The sequence below is a fragment of the Monodelphis domestica genome, chromosome 2 (assembly GCF_027887165.1).
Source record: "Monodelphis domestica isolate mMonDom1 chromosome 2, mMonDom1.pri, whole genome shotgun sequence".
NCBI classification, from domain to species: domain Eukaryota; kingdom Metazoa; phylum Chordata; class Mammalia; order Didelphimorphia; family Didelphidae; genus Monodelphis; species Monodelphis domestica.
In genome coordinates this window covers 277,254,266-277,277,852 of record NC_077228.1, presented here as the reverse complement: position 1 = coordinate 277,277,852, position 23,587 = coordinate 277,254,266, and the positions used below count along the sequence as shown (strand labels likewise).

At 35.8% G+C, this 23,587-nt stretch overlaps 1 protein-coding gene and 1 long non-coding RNA gene across 10 annotated transcripts in view; one reads left to right on the top strand and one right to left on the bottom strand.

Annotated features, from left to right (window-relative positions):
- The window catches only part of BTBD9 (BTB domain containing 9), a 550,633-nt gene that overhangs the window by 361,869 nt on the left and 165,177 nt on the right, over nucleotides 1–23,587 (top strand). The gene's annotated exons all lie outside the window — the stretch shown is intronic.
- LOC103102865 (uncharacterized) lies at nucleotides 1,836–21,772 on the bottom strand. Of its 2 annotated transcripts, none has more exons than XR_008916531.1 (3): nucleotides 19,411–21,772; nucleotides 17,929–18,043; nucleotides 1,836–2,044 (listed from the first exon to the last, which is right to left on the bottom strand). It is a non-coding gene; the product is annotated as an uncharacterized LOC103102865 (long non-coding RNA). The 2 variants fall into 2 exon arrangements; XR_462468.2 differs by having other exon boundaries at nucleotides 19,497–21,766.

Below are 23,587 nucleotides of genomic sequence, written 5' to 3'. Positions count from 1 at the left end.
GCCCCAACAGTTGTTTAAAAAAAAACAAACAAACATTGATATGGTGGTAAGCAAAAACTCTGGTATCAAAGACTTCTTTAATAGAAAGAAGATACTCACTAGGATACCAAGGACAGATCTTTAACTTCAAGAAAGGTCATGTCTCCTTGGCTGTGTGGTTTAGCTCTCTCTGACTCCATACTGTATATGATTTTATTTTGTTTTTTAATTCTTCATCATATCATTTTTCAGTTATCTCATGAAGCAGTACATGCCTGGCATATCATTTGTCAGTCCTAGAATTACCAGGCATGCATAGTCTACATGGCAGTTAAATTGAGATTAGGAGCCTGACAAATAAGCAATAAAAGCTTAAAGGAATGATTTCTTAAAGGAATGTAGATTAGTTATAACAATTTTATGTCAAAGTGTTTTACATGTTGATGTTTTGCATAATAAACAATTAACTGCCTCCTTTTGACATTTGGATGTTAATGTGAAGAGAGTCATAAAGCAGACGCTGTAAACATAACTCAAAAAAGGAGTGGCAAATGGCTATCGGCCTCTAGGAGGGTAGGACCTAATTATTCCTTATAGTGTATTCCTTGCCTTTTTAGTACTAGTTTATGGCTTATTTTCTTGATAAACAAGATAATTGATATAAATGAATGTGATCATGTAAAACTATTCCCCAATTGAAGATTTTTATGCTGGAGGTGTAATTTTCCTTATGGCATATTACTGTTAATCTTTAAATGGGCAGGTTTGATAATCTCTCCTCCACAAGGAAGACAGTAGGTGAGTCACCTCTTGTCAGAATTGATATATGAACATAGAGCATAACTAGGATAAAGAAAGAAATGAATAGTGATCATGTTAATGAACAACAGCAGGTGGATTTTTGAACAACTTTAAACAAGAGATTTCTATTTGGAAATGCAAATAGAGACCTAGGTCATCAGGAAGACTATGTGTTGTGTGTTACTATAATTGGAAATCTTCCAACACCATTTCCCATTCCCCAGCTATCTGGCAGATACACATATAAAATCCAGTAAGTTAGCTCTACATTCCTAATAGAGAATAGAGATCAGAGGAATTAGAAATGGTGGAAGAGACCTTGGAAATCATCTGGTCCAACCTCCTCATTTAACAAATGAGAGAACTCTAAACCCTTAAAGGTTAAATGACTTTACCAGCATCACAATGGTTTGCACATCTAAACTTCAAAATTAGGTCCTTTGACTTCAGATCCAGGACTCTTTTCACTCTGCCTGACTATCAGTCCTCTCTGCAAAAAAGAGACTTTTGAGATTTAGGAGTCTGATGTGCTTCTTTTCAGTTGATGAGAACCAGGAGTTTATTCAACCTCCATTATGTTCCTGGAGCTGATAGTCTGTATTCTAAAATCCTCCATATAACCTGACACTATTGAAAGTCTCTCTTTAGAAAATGTCAAGGACTCTGCAAGCAAAGAGGGCTGAGTTAGTCTGCAGCCTGCTGGGAGGCTTGGAATGAAATCATTGGCCATCTGATTTGAAGAACCTGTTTTCTATGATGTGTTTATCTCCATTGACACTGCTCTGTGCTGTACTTTCTTTCCACTTCTACATAATACACCAAAGGGGAAAAAGACTAAAATGGATAAAGATTTAGGAGATATTAAAAATGGTATATCCATGGTTCTCCTCAGGGAAGTGTTGTGTACAGCTTATCACCCAGAACCTAAGGAGAAATTATTATGTGTATGGTTTTTTATATAATTAATAACCATTTATTTTTTCTGGCTCTCTAGTACTTATTATTTCAAAAATTCAAATACACAGCAAAAACTCAGTGAAATGAAGAATTTTTCCAGTACAGTTATCTTTAACAATTTTATTATACAGAGCCTTTTAAAAGTGCAGTGCTCCAAGGGTGGTTTGCTGTCCAGTTTAATGTCATCCTCTCACTGAATGGATTGGTTGCCCCCCTTTTCTTCTCTTTCCCCTTTGAAAGGTTAGCCTTTCTTGAGAGTGGTACAGGTTTTTCCAGCAACATCTGTCAGCTTGGCAGTGAGTACACCCTAAGGAAATTATGAACATTTCAAGATCGTCTAAATACTGTTGGGATTTTCTTTTTCCCTCTTCTCCCTCCCCCCCCCCCCCCCCACCGCCCTGTGAAGAATGGAACAACCAATGGTCAGTTCTCTTCACTCATGCCCATTTTACTTCAGAATTAAAGACCTATTTGAAATTGTGATTTGGGAGGATGGGAAATTTGGGGTGGATAGGAAATAATGCAGCTATTCCAGAAGGCAGGCTTTGGATGGACCTTTTCGTTTAATATAAGAGTGCCATAACCACTGTACTGTTAGCAAAGAATCTTCCTTAGCCTAATGACTCAAATGATCTTGATCTGATTCACTGGGTTAGAAATTGCTGTCTCTAGCAAATATTGACCAGAAAGAACTGCCTTCTCTGTTATTCTGAATTAGCCAGCTGCATATGACAGTAGCAGGTGTTACTAGTTTTTGCAGGTCAGTTGAAATGTTGGTCCTTTTCCTTTACACTTATAGGTAGCTGCATTGGGAGAAAAGTCTCCTATCTCTTTCATAACATCCAGATCTCTGAAATGCTGACACCACATACTTTGCCCATGTGAGGAGAAAAATAACTATCCTTTATGAAATGCCTTTTCCCAGAAGAACTCCACCTATGTTTATAGACACCGTCTCATTTATTTTCTCAAAATTCTTAGAAGGTAGGATTATTCACCTTGTTTTATAGCTAAAGAGACTGGGGCACAATTAAATAGCTTGCCTGAAATCATCTGCCAAATAAAAAAATATAGTCACTGGCAAGCCAAAGATCTCATACCCAGTTTAGCTAAGACTAGAATAAAGATCACCAACTTCCCAGTCCAATACCTTGCCAAGTGTTATTTAGAGCCTGGAAAAAAAGGAGGGAGGGAAAGGAAATTTCAGGAGTTCTTTCTGTTAAGTGGAATTAGAATTCAGCTATAACAGGCATTTCTTAAAGTGAAAATAATAATAATATTTATAGTAAAATTCCATAAAAGAAATACTTATATCTATTTTCCATTGCAGTAAATATAAAATATTGAAATAATTACCAATTAATTTACATTATTAGAGGATTTTCTTAACTTTTGTGTCATTGACAAAATGTGTGTTTCAAGATGTGTTTCAATAAACTTCAATAAATTTCTTTTTTTTAATTGCATGTTTTATGATAACCCAGCCTAGCAAATTAATTTTGGCCTTTAGATTGTTTCAGTGTTTCACTGAATTTTTATTCTTATAATTAAACTGCTTTTGAAATATAAGTACAATTATTCTAGATCACTCGGAAGAAATTTATGACTGACTATATTTGAAGTTCTGTGGCCTAGTTTCTTCAGATGCCACTGAACCCTCCCCTAAGGAGGTACTTACCTTCCATAATAGAGGAAGGGATCACTCATCTTACATATAACCAGTGGTAAAATGTAAGTTTGCAGAGGTAGCCTTTCCTATCATGTCATCTGAAGTGTTGCCCTCATCAGAAGGCAAAAATGATCTCTTGCTTTATAGACACAAATTTCCCACAAACTTTATATATAGTTTCCTGAGATTCAGTCAGTCAGTCAGTAGTACCAGACATTGGAGATACAAAAGAAGACAAAAGATGGTTGTTGCCCCCAAGGAGTTTGCAGTCTAACCTAAGGAGTGAGACTACAAGGAAACTAATAAGAAGTACAGCTGATTTAAATAGATTCAAGTTCAAGAAAAAATAGTAGAGGGCATGAATTCGCCATGTAAGGTCATGGGACTAGATGACTAGGCTTGGAGGAACTGCATTATAGGGGTACAAACAAGCTATAGATATAAATGAATGATAATTAGGGAATAAGTAACAGAGGGAAGGCACTGGAATTGAGGGATTGGGGAAAGCTTCCTTTAGAGGATGAGATTTTATTTGTGTCTTGAAGGAAGCCAAGAGGCAGAACTCAAAAGGAAGAGCATTCTAGGCAAGAGGGAAAATGTGAGGAGCCAAGAGATATGAAGTGTCTTGTTCATAGAACAGCCAGAAGGTCATTGTCATTGGATCAAAGAGAATATCATAGGGAGTAAACTGTAAGAAAATTGGAGAAGTAGGGTGAACTGGGTTATGAAGGTTTTGAACATCAGGTTGTAGTTCTTTTACCATATCTCCATTCAACCCAATGACATTTCTATGGGCCAAAACACAAGAGGATTTATTCTTTGTCTAGGAATTTGTTCTGTGCACCTGATATAACTAGGAATAAAATTGTTCTTATTCTTAGCCTGATGGATCCCATTCTAGTTGAAAAAGACAATTCTTTTTGTGTTATTATTTATTTATTTGCTTAGAATTTTTTTTTCCCATGGTTGATTCATGATGTCTCTCCCCCCTTCCCTTCTCCCTCCCAGAGCTGACAAGCAATTCCACAGGCTTATACATGTATCATTGTTCAAAACCTATTTCCATGTTATTCATATTTGTAGTAGAGCAATCCTTTGACATCAGAACCCCAATCATATGTTTTTCTTCTGCGTTTCTGTTCCCACAGTTCTTTCTCTGGATGTGGATAGTATTCTTTTTCATAAGTTCCTCTGGATTGTCCTGGGTTATTGCATTGCTACTGGTAGAAAAGTCTATTACATTCGATTGTTTCACAGTGTATCAGTCTCTGTGTACAATGTTCTCCTGGTTCTTCTCCTTTCACTCTTCGTCAATTCCTGGAGGTTGTTCCAGTTCACATAGAAATCCTTCAGGTCATTATTTCTTTCAGTACAATAGTATTCCATCACCAACATATGCCACAATTTGTTCAGCCAATCTATGGATACCCCCTCATTTTCCAATTTTTTACCACCACAAAGAATGTGGCTATAAATATTTTTGTACAAGTCTTTTCCCTTATCTCTTTGGGGTACAAACCCAGCAGTGGTACAGCTGGATCAAAGAGTAGGCATTCCTTTAAAGCTCTTTGCACATAGTTCCAAATTGCCCTCCAGAATGGTTGGATGGAATAATTCAGAACTTGACCAGCAGTATTAGTCTCCCAATATTGCCACAGCCCCTCCAACATTTATCACTTTCCTTTGCTGCCATATTGGCCAATCTTCTAGGTGTGAGGTGGTACCTCAGAGATATTTTTATTTGTATTTCTCTAATGTAGGAGGGATTTAGAACACTTGTTCATGTTATTATTGATGATTTTGATTTCTTCATCTGAGAACTGCCTATTCATACCCTTTTGACCATTTGTCAATTGTGGAATGCCTTGATTTTTTGTAAATTTGACTTAGTTTCTTAGAAAAAGACAATTCTTTTGATCATTCAGCAAGCATTTATTAAATATTTACTGTGTGCTACATATTATTCTGGTTATACAAAGAAAGGCAAAAATGCCTGTGTGGGAATATTCTCAGCTCAGATCCAGTTCTAAGAGGAACAGCTACTGTTTCGTGGACAAAGTTATATTGTATTTAAACAACTTGACTACAGTTAATATTTTTTAAGAGAAACTTACCTTTTTTCCAATTATTAATGAAATTTTTTAAATTGTTATTCAAGGTCTTCAGAACCAAGAGTTATTGCATATAATCCCAAAATCAGTCTAACTTAAAATTGTTCAAAGTGTGATGAATATAAACTCTGAATTAGAAATCAGCCAAGTTTAAAAAAAAAGACAAAAAGTCCCATACTTTAATACTAGCATGTTAAGAGAAATGCATGTGAAGCAACAAAAAACAAGACTAAGTAAAACCTACACTGTTTTTTAAGGTGTTTGTACATCCTTGTGTTTTATATATCTTTTGTTCTTTATGTATTCTAGTTAAGGAACACTATTCCAAAGCGGCACTGATGTCTTTGATATTGGAATACAGAATTGTTATGGCAAAACAGGGCCTTAACCTAATAGCATGAAACATTTGTTCATTTTAGTATTGTTCACAGCACAATGAAAATAATTCCTGTGTAAGTCCCACACTGATAGGGGAAAGAATTCTAATTATGTTGCCTACATTTAAAAATTTCTAAGACTTATCCTGAGGTTGGCAAAACCATTTCTTTCAATAACTGAATTTGTCCTGACTTCTATATTCCTAGATGCCTTTTTTTTTTAACAATTAGTCATATCTTCGTGAGGTAGATATAGAACATAATTTTTCCGGAAAGTATATTTAGAGACTAAGATATTGATGGTTTTGGGAAGAGGACAGGAGATTGAAAATCTGGAATTTCTCTATTCTTTCTTCAAGACCTAACTAGAAAAAGTATTTTGTTTTCATAAACAACAGTCTCGATTGCTATTAAGCATCTTATGTCTTTCCCTTTTAAACTTATTTATTATTTGTGATTTTCATGATTATAACTAATAAATGATGAAAGGATATAAAATAGAAGCAAACTAGTACTTTCTCTAAACACTCAGAACAACGAAGAAGGTAGAAGCCACTAGTCCAGAGAATCTTGGACATCTGGGATTCTACTCCAATCAGGGTAGAATTCAGTAAGACTCAAAGATAGCTAGCTGCCAGCCTCCAGCCTCCTGTGGAGTAACTCCTTCCTGAAACTCTGTAGTGTAGTATTATTTATTATTCATTCAGCAAACATTTCTCAAGTACTTACTTTACACTTCAGAAAACCTGCTGAACTTTAAGGAAAATACAGAGTCCAGATCTTACACTGTTAGAGCTCATAGACTAGACTCACAAAACCACAAACCTTGAGAATCAGAAAGGATAGCAACAATCATCTAGTTGAACTCATGTACATCACCAGCTGCCTGTTGGATGTTTCCAATTAAATGTCCCATAGGTATCTCAATCCATGTCCAAAACTAATCTTCCCCCTTCAAACCACCCATCCTTCTGACCCTCACCATTTCTTTCAAGGGTACCAGTATCTTTTAAGCTATCTGGTGTCCTAATGTCGGAATCACTTTCAATTCTTTTTTTTTTTACCTAAAACCAATTTAAGTAGCAATTACTGATATTTTCTTGGTTGTGTACTTTTTATTGAGTAATGACCATGGGTTGTTTTTTTTTTTTCCTGTATCTTTGGGATCCTTCTTCCACTAGAATTTACATTCCTTGAGGGTGTTTACATTTTTTGCATTCCTAGCTCTTAACACTATGTCTGGCATCTTCAAAGACTTAGAACAGGAAATGCCATCCACCTCCAGAAAAAGAACTGTTGGAGTTGTCTTTCACATCAGGGTAATCTTTGGTTTTATTTTAGGGTGTGTATGAGTGTGCTCTTAAAACAGTGACCAATATGGAAGTGTCTTGTATGACAATAAAAAGATGAAAAAATAAAATAAAAAATAAATTATTTGAGGGAGAATCAATATGTATGTTAAAGTCTCCTTGAGTGAGGATAGGAGTTGGGGAGAAGAGAAAAACTTTGAGACAGGTATGAAACTCATTGAGGAAGGGGAGTGACCTAAAGATCTGTAGACAACAGCTACCAGGATTTTGATTGGGTGATAGAAGGAGTCACTGAATGATGGAAGTAGAAAGAAAATCTGGAAGGGATTAGCCACTCTCCTCTTGTTTCCCTCTCATTGGAACTCATTGGAAAATCAATACAATTCAACACTGTCTTCCTTTCTTGAATCCCTAGTCCCCCTGTTATATTGCAGATTGCACCCTGCCAAACCTTAGCCTTAAATCCTTCCTACCATTTGCCACCTTTACTCCTACACATATGTTGTGCTTCTGAACAAAATTGGAGAAAATCACACGAAGGCTCTGACTTTACTACAGATTGATGTGACTTCACTACAGATTGATGTAACACAACCTCAACTAGGCCCTCATTGCTGCCAGTTAATCTGCTCTACTCTCACCAGCTCACTCTCTACAGCAGCTCTTCCAAACCTCTTCATCCCTCCCCAAACCTCTTCCCTCTCAGTGAGTTCCTTCCTTCATATTTTACCTGGAAAACTAATCACAGCCTATTCTTCCAACCATCTGTCACACTACTTCCTTAAATAAATCATTTACTCCAATCACACTGATCTTCTTACTGCACTCCAACTAAATCTTAGGAATTCCTCAACCTCTGACTCTCATCATTCTTCCTTGTGAAATATTCCTACTCTTCTACCATTCTAAATTCTAATCCATTCAATGCCTATCCTCTATGAAGCCTTTCTTGCTCATCCTTGTAGATTAGAAATAGATAGGAGAAAACTTTGAATGCTAAAGAATCATAAAATTAGAGCTGAAATGGACCTTCATAACTATTTGCTAAAGAGGTAACAGATTTAGAGAGTTTAAATTACTTACCTAGGTTTACACAGCTAATAAGTGTCTGGGACAGAATTTCCTGTCTCCTGCCTCAGATTTCTATCATTTGTTTTTATGATCTTTATCTTCTGAGGTCTTCCTGATGCCAAATCCCACATTGTATCTACTGTTATGGGGGTGCAGATATGTAGCCCTGGGGTTTGGGAAGGATACCTTTTGCAAGAATGCAAGACTCCAAAACTTAGCTTAAAAACAAGAAAAGAAATTAATTTATTAATTTAGGAGGTAATGTTGAGAATGGCCAGGAGGATAGCAAAGTGGAACAGCAAGATGGGGAGTAGTTCCTTGGGAGGACAGCATGAATGGAAAGGGATTTTATACTTTTTACAACAGAGTATTAGTCACTCAGGCATGAGGTGGGGTGATCATACTGCGGTCTACCTTGTACATAAAGATTCCATAGTTTTAGGGAACAAACAGATGTCTGATAGGATCGAAGTGTGGCCTGGGGGTGCTTCTCTCTGTCTATCTTAAATCTAGAGGACAATCAAAGGAAGATGGTCATATCAGGACCCTAGAGGGGTCATTGGGTGTTTTTAGGTTCAGAGTCACGAGGATGTAAGGGAGCAAGGGAGTTCCCCTGATAAGAGTTTGCCTGGGTTTCTGGGGGTACAGTGCCCATGTCATCTACCACTCTATCCTCCTGCTACAGAACCAAAGAAAATTTGAAAATCAGATGGAGGAGGAAGTAGAGGTTTTTTGTTTTCTCTTTTGGAAGATAGGGGAACCACTGAAGATTTGGGGGTTAAGTAGAGTCTTGATCAAACTTTTCCACTTGCAAAGTTGTTTTGACAACATTGTGAAATATGGCAAATCAAAAGGCTCTAGTAGTGCACAGACAATGAGGGACTGAAAGTGAGTGGTGGTCATAGGTAGGAAAAAAGATAAATCAATGAGAACAAGATTACAAACTTGATTGAGTACCATTTAAGAGGGATGGGTAGGTTTTTATGAATGAAGATCATGGGTTCAATTTTGAATATGTGGACTTAAAAGTCATTAGTGGCACATTCAGATAGAGAGAGGCCTTCTTTTTTTTTAGAAGTATTTTACATCTCAGTGAACACTTAGACAACATTTCTGAAAGCAAGGTAAAGTTTAGGAAATTTAAAGAAATCACTATCCTATTTCAAAATAAATTCTAAATTATAGCAACCAAGAAGACGTTAAAAATCCAACATGAGAGTTACTTTTGATGATGTATTTTGAAAATGTTAGTCTTCTCAGTGCTGAGTGTTATTTCATTAAAACAAAATCTAATCCTCCTTAAAATGGATTTTTTCGCCGTTCTCTCTTAGAGCTGACCTCTGAAGATAGTTAAGTAACATGTCAGTTTTATTTTTAAATATAGCTTGGTACAGATGGCCCCCAGGTCATGTTGTAGTAAAGTAATATCAGCTTTTAAAAATTTATTACACAGGAATTAAATTTACTAGCAAGCTGTTGACTACCCCAGTAATAACAGAAATTGTTTTCAGATCACTTTTTCCTTACTGCTTATTAATCCTAGGATTCATATACTTGCAGAATGTACATATTTTGTTAACATGCATCTTTTGCATTCAGATACAGCAAATTAAATATGTCTGAACAAAAGTACTCTATGCATTGAAGGGGGAAGAAGTAATTTCTATTTAATGTAATTCCCCTGTGCTATTCACTCATAACACAAGCTATTGCATAGGTTATATAGCTAAAAGATTGCAAAGGAAAATTATGAAGAGATAGAAATAAGACTGGGTTTTAGCAGTATGTCTCTGTAAACAAAGTGAAAAATTGAAGTTGAAATTCAAATGGGAAAAGAAAAGAAATGTGGAATACTGAAAATATAGAACAGATCCAAGTCCCATCCAGATGGTGTTTTTAATAAAATTTATCAGATGCATATGAAAGACAATAATGAACATTCAAAATAGGAAGTGATAACTTCCCTATGGGAGGAAAAACTGCATGACACCTTCTGTGCGTTGTGATTTAGAATCACTTTCTAATTTTCCCTTGTAAAGAAGACAAACAGAATTTCATTGTTTACAACCAATAAGACTCCTGAGTAACTACTAGATTGTCCATCTTGACAGACTTCACATTATTCAAGAAAGACAAGTATTGAGTCAATGCTGTCATAAGTTTTCTCATGAGAGAGGAGTATACTAGTCACAGCTAACAGTATTTAGGTGATTTCTATTAGAATTCTAGAGAAGTGACTAAGACAATATGATATATTTTCTTTTTCCTCATATACAAAGTGCCTTTTTATCTTTTCTTTTTCAACTTTCCCAGTTCTTACTTCCCATTTCTAAAACATGATTACTTCTGAATCAAAAATATTTTTAATAATGATTCATTTTTGTGTTACAAAATTATAAAGAACAAGCATAGTTCAAAAGAAGAGATGTAAGAAGATACTATCCCCTCATCCTTAGAGCAGAAATAGGAGGTTTGCAAATGTTGCCAATTTCACATATTTTCAGACTTTTGATGTATTGTTTGGAGATAATTATTTTTTTTTAATTTTTTTACTTTTAAAAATACTGTATCTTATATGTAATGACTTTAAGGGAAAGGATACTGGAACTGTGGTAATATAATAAAATATTAATAAAACTTATTTCTTACAAAATAATTCACATTTATATTTCACTTTAAGGATTACAAAATGTTTTCCCCACAACAAGTTAAGCAGTGTTAAAGGCAAGACTACAACCTGATTCCAATACTACTCTTCCTAGTGAACTTTTGTTGTTGTTCAGCTGCTTCAGTCATATACAACTCTTTATAACCCTATTTGAGATTTTCTTGGCAAAGATATTGGAGTGCTTTGCCATTTCTTCTCTAGCTCATTTTACAGATGAGGAAACTGAGGCAAACAGGGTTAAGTGATTTGCCAGGGTCACACAGATAATAAATGTCTGAGGTCACATTTGAATTCAGGTCTTCCTGACTCCAGGTCCAGCACTCTATCCACTGTGCCACTCGTCTACCCTTTACTATTATACTTTACTGATTCTGAAATATTCAGCAATTGCTTAATTATTTCAGAGTTTAGTTAATAATTATTATCCAAACCCATTTCAATTCAATTCAACAAACATTTATGAAACACTTTTTACTTTGATTTTTTAAGCACTATATTTCAGTGAATTGGTATTAAAAATATGTTTTATTCAGAAGTAATCACATTTTAGAAATGGGGAGTGGGGGCTGGGAAAGTTGAAAAAGAGAAAATAAAAAGATACTTTCTATGTGAGATAAAAGAAAATATACCATATTGTCTTAGCCATTTCTCCAGAATTCTGATGGGAATGATGGAGAGGGTAGAAAAGAAAGAAGAATGCTACTTGGTAGCATATAATATGGGATAAGGTATGATATAATGTGGGAGAGAGAGTTATGGGAGAAAAAAGACCTTCAAGTACTGTAAAGAAAACTTTAAAGTAGAAGGATCAAGGAAATCTTAGTGAAGGATACAGAACTGAGTTTTGAATGAACATGAGGAAAAGTGAAAAATAAAAAGTGGGAATGGAGTTTATTCTAAGCATGAGGACAATGGAGATAAGGATTGGCATGGTAAATCTGAAACAACCTGGTAATGCAGTAAGTCAGCAAGCATTTATTTAGGGTTTACTTTGTGCCCAGTATGGTCCTAAGTACTGGAAGTACAAATACAAATGAAAGGAAAGATAGGCCTTGTCTAAAAGGAGCTTGCATTATAATGGGAGAAGACAAACCCTAAAAGGAAGCTGAAAATATAAGGGGAATTTGGGAAATAGGTAACAGTACCCTTAAGGAAAAATGGTGGAGAAAATCTGAAGAGTGATTTAGAAACAATCCTTGTAAACAATAAGGAGTGAATATAGCTTACTTTAAAATGGAGATTCTGCAAGGAACCTACTGATCAGAGGTAGGGGCAGAGGAATAGAGGGATTTTCTAGGCTGAAAAGATTCCTATGAAATGGTAGAGAGAATCCAGGGGAAATCAGGAATGAATCTGGAGCTCCAAGAGGAATGAAAGAGTGGAACTGAAACCATATCTTACTCTAAGATATTTTTCCTTCCTTCACCCCATGACTTTGGAAGAGAGCGAGGAGTGTTAGCATAAGATATGGTAGCACTCAGGAAAGATGAATGGGTTTGTTTTATAAAAGTGTAATAGCTAAAAATGTTAGGTACAGAAGAGCCATTGACCAACCTAAAGAGTCCATTCCAGTGTATCCAGATGATATTCCATGTTGCTATGCCAGAAAATGTCACATTTTTTCCCAGTATCTTCTAGAATCTAACTCCATCGGGGTGCCCTGTTTAGAGGCTGGAAGCCAGCTAGAGTTTGGAATAAGCAGTATAAAGAGAGGACATTAAAGCTAAGATAATTAAGGTAGTATGTAGTTTGTGAGGTTTAAACCTGGGATTTAGACCGTGAGATCTGTTAACCTCTACTATCTACCTTCTTAGTTCCTACTCCATGCTTCTTAACATTATGCATTTATTTCCCCCATTTGCCTATATAACTTAAATGTGGTTCTTCAAAAGGGCAAAGTGCAGATAATAAGGGCACAATGGCATGATAATAATCATCACCTTGGACCACTTGTCCAAGATAGTACTTTAGTACCAAAGATATAGATGAGGAGCTATGTTTATTAGCATTGAATATATGTTTGTAGCACTTCCAAAGCTGAAGAAAAATGTACTCTATCCTCAGAGGGTATATGGCAAACACTACTTTATCTTGCAGGTGTGGAGAATTAGGACAGTCATTCATGAAATTCAATTAGGATCTGTTTAATATTGAAATGTTTTAGTTTTACTCATGAGCATGCCAAGTACATAGATTTTTTAAATTTTAATTTATTTTATTTGGTTACAATACTCATTTTATTTCCCTCCCTCCCCTCCAACCACCCTTCCCTCAGTCGACATGCAATTTCATTGGGTATTACTTGTGTCCTTGATCAGAACCTATTTCAAGTACATAGAATTTTTAGGATTATTTTGGTAATCAAACCTCTGATGTGATCATTGTCCCCACATTGTTCCATGATCTTATTCTCCAGAACCTGCTGCTTTTCTCTTTAGCCCTGTCATGTCCAGTCTACAGAGAGAATCAGCTAATGTAGATCTCTGACTTTAAAGGCACAATATATAAAAGTGCATCTCACTTTTTAGGATCAATACATTATTGAAGTTTCCTCTAAGAAAACTGATATTCCTTGTATTTTAAGTGAATTCCTTGATTTTCCAATACCTGTATTGTTTGAGTTACAGCGTATAGAATACCACATAGGCAGTCAGACTAGGACCCTTTTCTCAAAAACCTTTGGCTTAACTGTTTTTCTGTGATAAAAGGGAAGGTTCAGTAGAATAATGAGGAGACTGATGTTAAAAGGAAAGGTTTCAATAAAATTTAAGAATTAATTTATAGAAAAAAAATTTTAACCTAAATTGGATAATCTGTCTCCCATGCATCTACATTAATCAACTATTATAGTCTTTAAATATTTTCTAAAAAACAACTTCCCTCTTCCCCTCTTATCAGACTTATTCATCTCTGTCTTCAAAATTTTATCCCTGATAGCTTCCTATACCTCCTAGACTGACTGTCCCTATATGTTAGTTCATGGTTGCCATCCCTCTTCTGAACCCTTTGAAAACTACTCTCTCAAAAACCGGGGTTCATGTCCTTTCTCACATATTTTACTCCCTTCAAGGGCTCTAAAATTTCTACTTGAGTAACCAACAAGTTCTTGCTTGTTGTTGAGGGCTGGATCCAAAATTGAAAGTTCCTTTGATGCTTCTACCTTTTGAAGGATGAAATTATCATTAAAGCAATTCAAGAAAAGTATTCGTTACTCTGCTTTAGGTATAGATATCTCTAACAATATCTTGAGTAATTGAAGCCCTTGTCATTGCAATGTTATGCCTTTGTACCAGACTTGTGTTCTCTGATTTTCTCTGTTCAACTCCAGAGAAAGAACTGTTGGAAGTCATCTTTTACCTTTGGTCTTATTTTGGGGTTTTGATTATGTATAAGTGCACTCTTATAACAATGAATAATACAGAAGTATACTTTGCATGACAGTAAAAAAATTTAAATTAAAAAAATATATTTTAACTGTGCTTCAGATATTTCCCATCCTCAAGTGCCTCCTTCTTTATTTTTTAAAATTTTAAAATAAATTTCTATTAATATCATTTGTTTTTACATCACCTGCATTTACCAAAAGTGTCCCTTTACTTTTACGACCCTCTCAGGAAGAATACAAAAACAAAAAACAGTTCAGCAAAACTAATCAACATATCAAAACAATCTGACATATATAATATTTCACGCCCATAATCTCTCAACTTCCGTCAGGGAGAAAATGCTTTGAGAATCACCTATCTTCCCTCTGTGTCTCTTCTTTGCAGCCAAAGTTGGTCATATTTATCTAATAACATTTCATTTTAATTGTTACATTATTTAATTTTCATTGTTATAGTTGTTATATATATTGCTTTTCTGGTTCTGCTAAATTCACACCGTATCAGTTAATGTAAGTCTTTCAATGCTTCTCCAAACTAGTCATTCAAAATATTTTTTTAGTTTAGTTTTTTTCTTTTTCAGTTTGATTTTTTTTTCCATCTTAGAATCTATACTGTGTATTGTTTCCAAAGCAGAAGAGTAGTAAGGGCTAGACAATTGGGATTAAGTGACTTGCCCAGGGTCACCTAGCTGAGAAGTGTCTGAGGCCAGATTTGAATCTAGGATTTCCTGTCTCTGGGCCTGGCTTTCAATCCAATGAGTCCCCCAGCTGCCCCCTTGATTATGTTTTATTTTCAGTTCTGAGTGCTCTCCCTTTTAATTCAGGATCCCCACCCATGAAAAAGGCATTACAAATTTGTATTGTCTAGCAAAACAAATTCCTGCCTTAGTCATTTCCAAATGGAGGGGAGGGGGGAGACAATGTGCTTCAACCTGTACTTTGAATTTATCAGGTCTCTTATTTCATGTCTTTTGGAACTTGAGTCTTTTGGAATTGTAGTGACATGTTAATAAGAGTTCCTAAGTCTTTCAAAAGTTGTTTACAGTATTGTTATTATATAAATTGTTCTCCTGGTTCTACTTGCTTTACTTTGTATCAGTTCATATAAGTCTTATCAGGTTTTTCTAAAATCTTTTCTCTCGTCATTTCTTATAGCACAGTTATATTTCATTACATTCATGTAACATAACTTATTTAGCAATGCCCCAAATGACAGATTTCTTTTTTTTACCAGTTTCCCTAGTTCTCACCTCTTTTTTTAATTAGTTGTTAACTTCCCAAAGTGACTTGTCTCTCCACTGCCCTCGATCATCAGCCATAAAGCTAAATCCCTAAGCTCTTTAGCTAATTACTCAAAACTTTTTCTGCACACATATACACACACACACTTTATTGATACTGTTCATTTCAAAATTTTATTGTCAAGATTATCTGTTTTCTTGAGGTAAATGTCCTCGGCAAAAATAGTGTGTGATAAACCCAAAGATCCCAGCATTGGGGACAAAAACCCACTCTTTGACAAGAACTGCTGGGAAAATTGGAAAACAGTATGGGAAAGATTAAGTTTAGATCAACATCTCACATCCTACACCAAGATAAATTCAGAATGGGTAAATTACTTAAATATAAAGAAGAAAACTCTAAGTAAATTAGGTTAACATATGTAAGAGTTAAAATAATTGAGGCCATAAACTGTAGTGATTAAAATAGTGTAAGACATAAATTGTAGTAGATATAAGAGTGGATGAGTAAATTGTGACTGCAGAAAATTATGTTTTCACTACAGTGTCTTGTTTTAAATCAAATATAAGGTGGTCACCAGGGAAATATTCCCAATTATGAAATATACCCAAGTCAACTGGGTTTTATAGAGATTTTAATTAATTAATACAATGAGGAATTAAAGAAAGAGAGAAAAGGGAAATAATGAGAAAAGGATAAGCCGGCCCAAGGCAGCCCTCGCCAACCCAGGCCTAAGCCTTAAGAGAAAGATCAGTCAGTCCTTAATTACTCACCACAAGATCTGTCCAAGCAAAGACTCTCGTGACACCAGGCCAGCTTCATCTCAGCTGACTCCACCAGCTCAATCCCTGAATCTGAATGTATCTGAATCAGAATCTGAGCTCCTATTTAAAGGGAATTTTCTCCTATGTCTCCTCCCCTAAGTTCTCACATCTACCAATCACAGTAGACGTTTTTCAAAGGACAGACCATTCTTAGTTCACACCTGAGTAGACTAATATTTTGAGTAATTCACACCTGAGTAGACTAGAATCTCTGAGTAAGTTTTCACCTCTCTGCTCCTTATAAATTCACAAGTTGCCTGACCTTTCTAGGTACTTAGCACCCCTTTGTATTATATCCCAAAATAGGTATGGCTTAAGAATTTTTTGTCTTATTATAAGTATGGGTTTAAGTATCTTTCATTGTTCAGCAAAAGAGTTTACAGCTTTATCTTCCCCTAAGGCATGCTTAAGTATGGTGAAGTAGAGTTCTCACATTCCTGATCTAAGTAGAGTTCTCACATTCCTGATCTAAGTACCTTCACTGCCCAAATAGGGAATGGTCTTAACCCAACCTTATGAAGTAGGGTCTGGGAATTTTTTTAAGGTTTATAATCCTAACCTTATGAAGTAGGGTCTGAAAATTTTTAAGGTTCACACATAGAAGAGCATACCTGTTAAATCTATGGGAAAGGAAAAAAATTTAAGACCAACCAAGAGAGAAAATATTACAAAATGTAAAATGAATAATTTTGATTACATTAAATTAAGAAAGTTTTATACAAAAGACAATGTAACCAAAATTAGAAGGGAAGCAACAAATTGGAGGAAATTTTTTATAACAAAAATCTCTGACAAAGGTCTAATTTCTCAAATTATAAGGAGCTAAATCAAGTGTACAAAAAATCAAGCCATTCCCCAATTGATAAATGGACAAGGCACATGAATAGACAATTTTCAGATAAAGAAATCAAGACTATGAATAATCCTATGAAAAAGTATTCTAAATATCTCATAATTAGAGAAATACAAATCAAAACATCTCTAAGGTACCGTCTCATACCTAGCAGATTGGCCAATATGACAGCAAAGGAAAGTAATATGTTGGGGGAATGTGGCAAAATTAGGACACTAATGCATTGCTGGTGGAGTTGTGAATTAATCCAACCATTCTGGAAGACAATTTGGAATTATGCCCAAAAGGCTTTAAAAGACTACCTGGTCTCCCCCCCTCCCACCATGAGCTACTTTGTGACATATCAAATTTACTCCCATTTGTTTCTTTTCCCATTTCTTTTAGTATTAGCCTCTTTTTTTTTTTAGTTCTGGTTGTATATATATATATGTATATACACACATGTATATGTATTTATGCATGCATATATCTATATACCTATTTATGCTTGTCCTTTCATCCTATACAGTTTGTCACTGTTCCCTCTAAGTGTAATTCTTCTAGCTGCCCAGGTGATAGCAACAGTTTTTAAGCGTTACCAATGATCTATTTTCTTATAGGGATACATATTTTAACTTATTGAGTCTCTTAAAATTTTGTTGTTGTTGTTTTGTTTTTCTTTTTCCCCTCTTTTTTAATTACCTTTTGATGATTCTCTTGAGTTCTGTGCTTGGACATCAAATTTTCTCTTCAAGTCTGGTCTTTTCTTTACAAATGCTTGGAATTCTTCTATTGTGTTGAATGACCATACTTTCCCCTGTAAGAATATAGTCAGTTTTGATGGGTTTTTTATTCTTGATTGTCAGCCTAGTTCCCTTGCTTTCTGATAAGAAAAAACTTCTGACAAAGGTCTAATTACTCAAATTTATAAAGAACTAAACCAATTGTACAAAAAATCAAGCCATTCTCCAATTGATAAATGGGCAAGGGACATGAATAGGCAATTTCCAGTTCAAGAAATCAAAACTATTAAAAAGCACATGAAAAGGTGTTATAAATCTCTTATAATCAGAGAAATGCTAATCAAAACAACTCTGAGGTATCACCTCACACCTAGCAGATTGGCTAACGTGATAGCAAAGGAAAGTAATGAATGTTGGAGGGGATGTGGCAAAGTCAGGACATTAATGCATTGCTGGTGGGTTGTGAATTGATCCAACCATTCTAGAGGACAATTTGGAACTATGCCCAAAGGGCGCTAAGAGACTTCCCTTTGATCCAGCCAAAGCACTGCTGGGTTTGTACCCCAAAGAGATAATAAGGAAAAAGACATGTACAAAAATATTCATAGCTGGGCTCTTTGTGGTGGCCAAAAATTGGAAAATGAGGGGATGCCCTTCAATTGGGCAATGGCTGAATAAATTATGGTATATGTTGGTGATGGAATACTATTGTGGTCAAAGGAATAATAAAGTGGAGGAATTCCATGGGAATTGGAACAAACTTCAGGAATTGGTGCAGAGTGAAAGGAGCAGAACCAGGAAAACATCATACACAGAGACTGATACACTGTGGTACAATCGAATATAATGAAATTCTCCATTAGTGGCAATGCAGTGGTTCTGAACAACTTGGAGGAATCTATGAGAAAAACCACTATCTACATTCAGAGGAAAAACTGTGGGGGTAGAAACACAGAAGAAAAACAACTGCTTGAATACATGAGTCGAGGGATTATGGTGGGGGATGTAGACTCTAAATGAACATCCTAATGCAAACACCAAGAACATGGAAATAGGTTCTGATCAAGGACATAAGTAATACCCAAGGAAATTGCACATCGACTGTGGGAAGGGTAAGTGGAGGGGAGGGAGGGAAATAATATGATTGTTGTAACCAAAGAATAATGTTCTAAATTGACTAAATAAATTAATTCAAATAAAAAAAAAGTAAACTATATCAGGGGAAAACCTAAAAAAAAAAAAAAAGAATAGGGTCGCCAGGAATTTAATTTATTCCAAAGATGTTTGTTTACAAAATATAGAGAGTGAAGTAAGAAAATCAGAGAGAGGATAGGGTAAGATATCTAGCCTAAACACTAAGTAATTTACTCCCAGCCCCTGGCTCAACCTGGGCAGGGAGAGTTTAGTACTTAGCCGGAGAAGGCTCAGTAAAGCCAAGTACCTGAGGATGTTTCTTTCAAGAGGTAGGTCTCTCCTGAGGCTAGTCTCTTCAGAAAATCCAAGAAAGGAGTCAGCCTTTTCACTCACCATGTGTAAGTCCAAAGGAAGAGATTCAAGGACAGTCTCATCAGGAACAGGGTCTCAGGTCCAGTCAGCACATTCTTCAATCTCCACTCCAAAGAATGAAGAACTCTCTCTCACCAGAAGTTGAACTGGAAGTTCAACTCCAAGTAGAACTCTGAAGAAGATCTCTGAAGATCTCCCTCTCACTGGAAGTTGTAACTCCCTTTTGAAGACATTTTCTTTTGTGTCACTTCCTGTGCCTTCTCCTAATTTTACATTTACCAATCACAGTTGAAGCTTTGCTTTAGGACTGCCCAGGGAGCAGTCAGTTTGATTCTGATTCATCACCCAGTATTGCACACATGGGTCACAGACCTTCCCACTAAATTATTAAGTGGGATGTTTACATTTTTGGTGATTACATCTAAAAATGAGCACATCTCCCCACTCATCTTTAAGTAGGGTGTTCACACTTTTGGTGATAAAATCTAAAAAATGGGCAGAGGAATTAATTTAATTTTCACAATCAGGGATACTTAAATTTAATCTTTACATTATAGATACTTGGTTTATGGGGTCATGTAGAGTGCAACACAATTGAACAACTGAACAACAACATAATGGAAAATGCTATCCAGCCTCAAAGAGAGAATTGATGAAACTCTAAGTGAAAATTGAAGCATCCTTTTTTTACTTATCTTTCTTGCTTTTAATTTTTTTATGTTGCTTTCCTTCTCAATGGGATAGAACAGGGTTAGGAAAAAGAGAATTTGGAAATCAGATTTTTTAATATTAATATGAAAATAAATGAGTAAATGGAGAAAAAGATAGTGGTATTTCTTAATGACTTCCCAACTGTTCTCTCTGACTCATGTCCCTCCCCTTTCTAATCCATTCTCCTCATAGATTACAAAGTGATTTTTGAAAGAACAAGTCTTGACCACATTTCTCTATTCAAACTCCAATGGCTCCCTATTGCCTGTAGATTCAAGTATAATCTGGTCTTAATTTTTAAAACCCTTTACAACTCAATTCCAACCTATCTTTGCAATTTTATTTTGCATTATACACTTCCCATATTCAGTTGGATCTAATTGGACTCCTTACTGTTTCTCACATTACTCCACCTCCACACTTTTTATACTAGCTATCTTCTAATCCTAGAATACATTTCTATCTCTTGTAAACCATTGTTTTATTCAAATCTGCTCTTGATGCCTACATGAAACCTTTCTGAATTATCCAACTGTTAGTTTCCTTCCCCTCCAATTTAGTTGGTATTTATTTTGTGTGTTGTTTGCATTTATTATGTACATATTGTATATTGTCTCCTCAAATAATATGTAAATCCCTTAAGAGACAGTATCATTTTTTTTAAACCCTTACCTTCTGTCTTGGAGTCAACCAAGGCAGAAAAGTCCTACGGGCTAGGCAATGAGGGTTAAGTGACTTGCCTAGGGCCACACAGCTGGGATGTGTCTGAGGCCAGATTTGAACCTAGGACCTCCTGTCTCTAGGCCTGGCTCTCAATCCACTGAGCTACCTAGCTGCCCTCAACAGTATCATTTTTGTCTCTGTGTCCCAGAGCACCTAGCATATAGTTGATTCTCCATAAATACTTGTCAGTTGATTAATTTGATTGAAGGACATTGATAAAACTAGAGGAGAACAACTAGGATAGTAAAGGATTTTTAGTTCATGTCATATAAGCATTAGTAGAAAGAACATCTTTAACTTGAAGAAAAGAAGACTTAGGCCAAGACATTTTGGCTATGCTCAAGTATCTTAGCTGTGATGTGGAGGACAAATTAGAGTTCTTCTCCTTGCCCCAAGAAGGCAGAACAAGAGGCAGTGGATGGAAGTTGTAGCAGCAAATTTAGGCTCTATGTCATGAAAAATGTCTTAATAATTAGAGCTGTCCAAGAGTGAAATGATTTTCTGGATTCAGCACTGTGCTTGGCAACACAGGAAGTGCTTAATTAATGTTTTAATTTGTCTATTGAGAGGTAGTAGTTTCCTCCTTCTTAGAGGCCTTTAAACAGTAATATAAGAAGATTTCTCTGGAATATCAGTTGGATTAGATGACCAGTGAAATTTCTTCTAATTCTCAAATTTTGTAATTCCATGATGTGTGGTCTTTTGAGTACTAGAGTTCTGACTCCCATTAGGAATATTATTATTGATTAAGTCATAAATTCTGATAAGTTGAGTGGCAGGAGATACAACTGTATCTCAAGCTAGGTCAGAATGGGAAGCAGGAATCTGTTGGAGTCCTCAAGTGGGTGTTTTTTTGTAACTGCCACTCTGAGCTCTGAAAATTCTGAGCAGTTTCTCTGCAGTCTTCGGACTAAACTTGGTACATGATAGAGCTGTTCCAAATCCTCTCCAAGACTTTTTCTCTAAAACCTTTGGAAATACTTGGAGTGACAGCCTTTGGAAAGAGGAGTTACTATGTGATCAGTGTTAAACTTAACAGAAGAAAAAGATCTTTTCCTCTGACTTTTAACCCAGATTATAGGGAGGCCTTAGGCCAAGCCTCAGTCAGGACAACTCGGAACTAACATGAATGAAACTTATCATTGTTGGAAATCTTCTTTAAGGAAAATATATATATATATTTTTATAGGGATATTAGTTATAGGATATTTAGTTAGAAGAATTTGGGTTTAGTTAGAATAAGGAAGTCAGTGTAGCCTGGGTTTCCAGGACTGAAGTGTCGCCTTGGCATCAGAGGGTAGGTGGTATTATAGTGATCTTAGTGATAGAAAATCCTTCTTTTTATATCCTTATACCATTTACAAATCCTACAATTTAATAAAGTAGTTTTAATTTTTATATATATTTAGTCTCCAAAGCCAGTTCATTACTGCACACAGCCCTAAAGCAAAAGCTTCACAATCAGACAGCCTGCTGATTTTTTATCTCACAAACAACAACAGATACAAGGGACTTTTGGACACAGTTTCCAAAAGTATCAACAGTTGGAATTTGGCCTCATATTCTTACTAACCATGTAATCTTGAGAAACATTTCTTCAATTCTGTGAGCCTCAATTTCTTCAAATGTAAAAAACAGAAGTAGTAATTCTGGTTCCATCTCACTCACCAAGTTGTTATTTGGAAACTACTATCTCCACTGTCTTGTCCTCATGTATACTATTCACTGGGGAAAATTAGAAGAAGATACTCCTTTCCCCACAAAAATTACTTTGTTTCTATATTGTCTATATTTTTCATTTACTCATCTGAATAAATGATCTCTTTCATTAAACCCCATCTGCATTTTAGATATAAGTATCTTAAGGAGAGGAACTGCTTTGGTTTTGTCTTTATGTCCCTATTCCCTGTGCTTGGTTATACTAAGAATTTAATAATTGCTTCTTGAATTGGAGCAGTATAATATGATTAATTTCATTTTATATCCAGTCATGAGTTCCTGTCCTACATACTTCCCTTACCATGCTTGCATACTCTTCCTCCACCCCCATACTGATATAGTCAGCTTCCAGATCTGTGTGCCTTTTATATGCCAGTCACACTTAGAGTAGAATAAGACATCCACTCCTCCTGGGGTGGAATGCAACCCTGAAAAGTATAACTGTTCTTGGAAAAGGCAATTTCTTGAGGTGAGCTTTCCCTCTATTCAAACACATTATAAGACCCCTTTCTTTTCTCCCTCTACCATGTTTCAGTGGCACTTCTTTGTTTTCCCTTGTAGAATGAGACCATCTTTCCTTTCTTTCACCCACTCCAGTTCTTCCCCTCCACTGCTTTTACCAACTTTTCTTCTATAACCCATTATGCATGTTAAAAGATTAAAGAACGAAATTGTCTTTTTTTTTCATCTACTTACATCACAGCCAGGTGAGAAAGCATGTCACAGCTCCCCTCCCTTTCTTGCCTCCCATTTCCTCACTTAGGGAACTTCTCACTGCTTTATTCCCTGTGTTTTCCTCTCTGTCACTTCCCCCCATACTCAAAACCATAGATTAGGGGGCAGCTGGGTAGCTCAGTGGATTGAGAGCTAGGCCTAGAGACGGGAGGTCCTAGGTTCAAATTTGGCCTCAGACACTTCCCAGCTGTGTGACCCTGGGCAAGTCACTTGACCCCCATTGC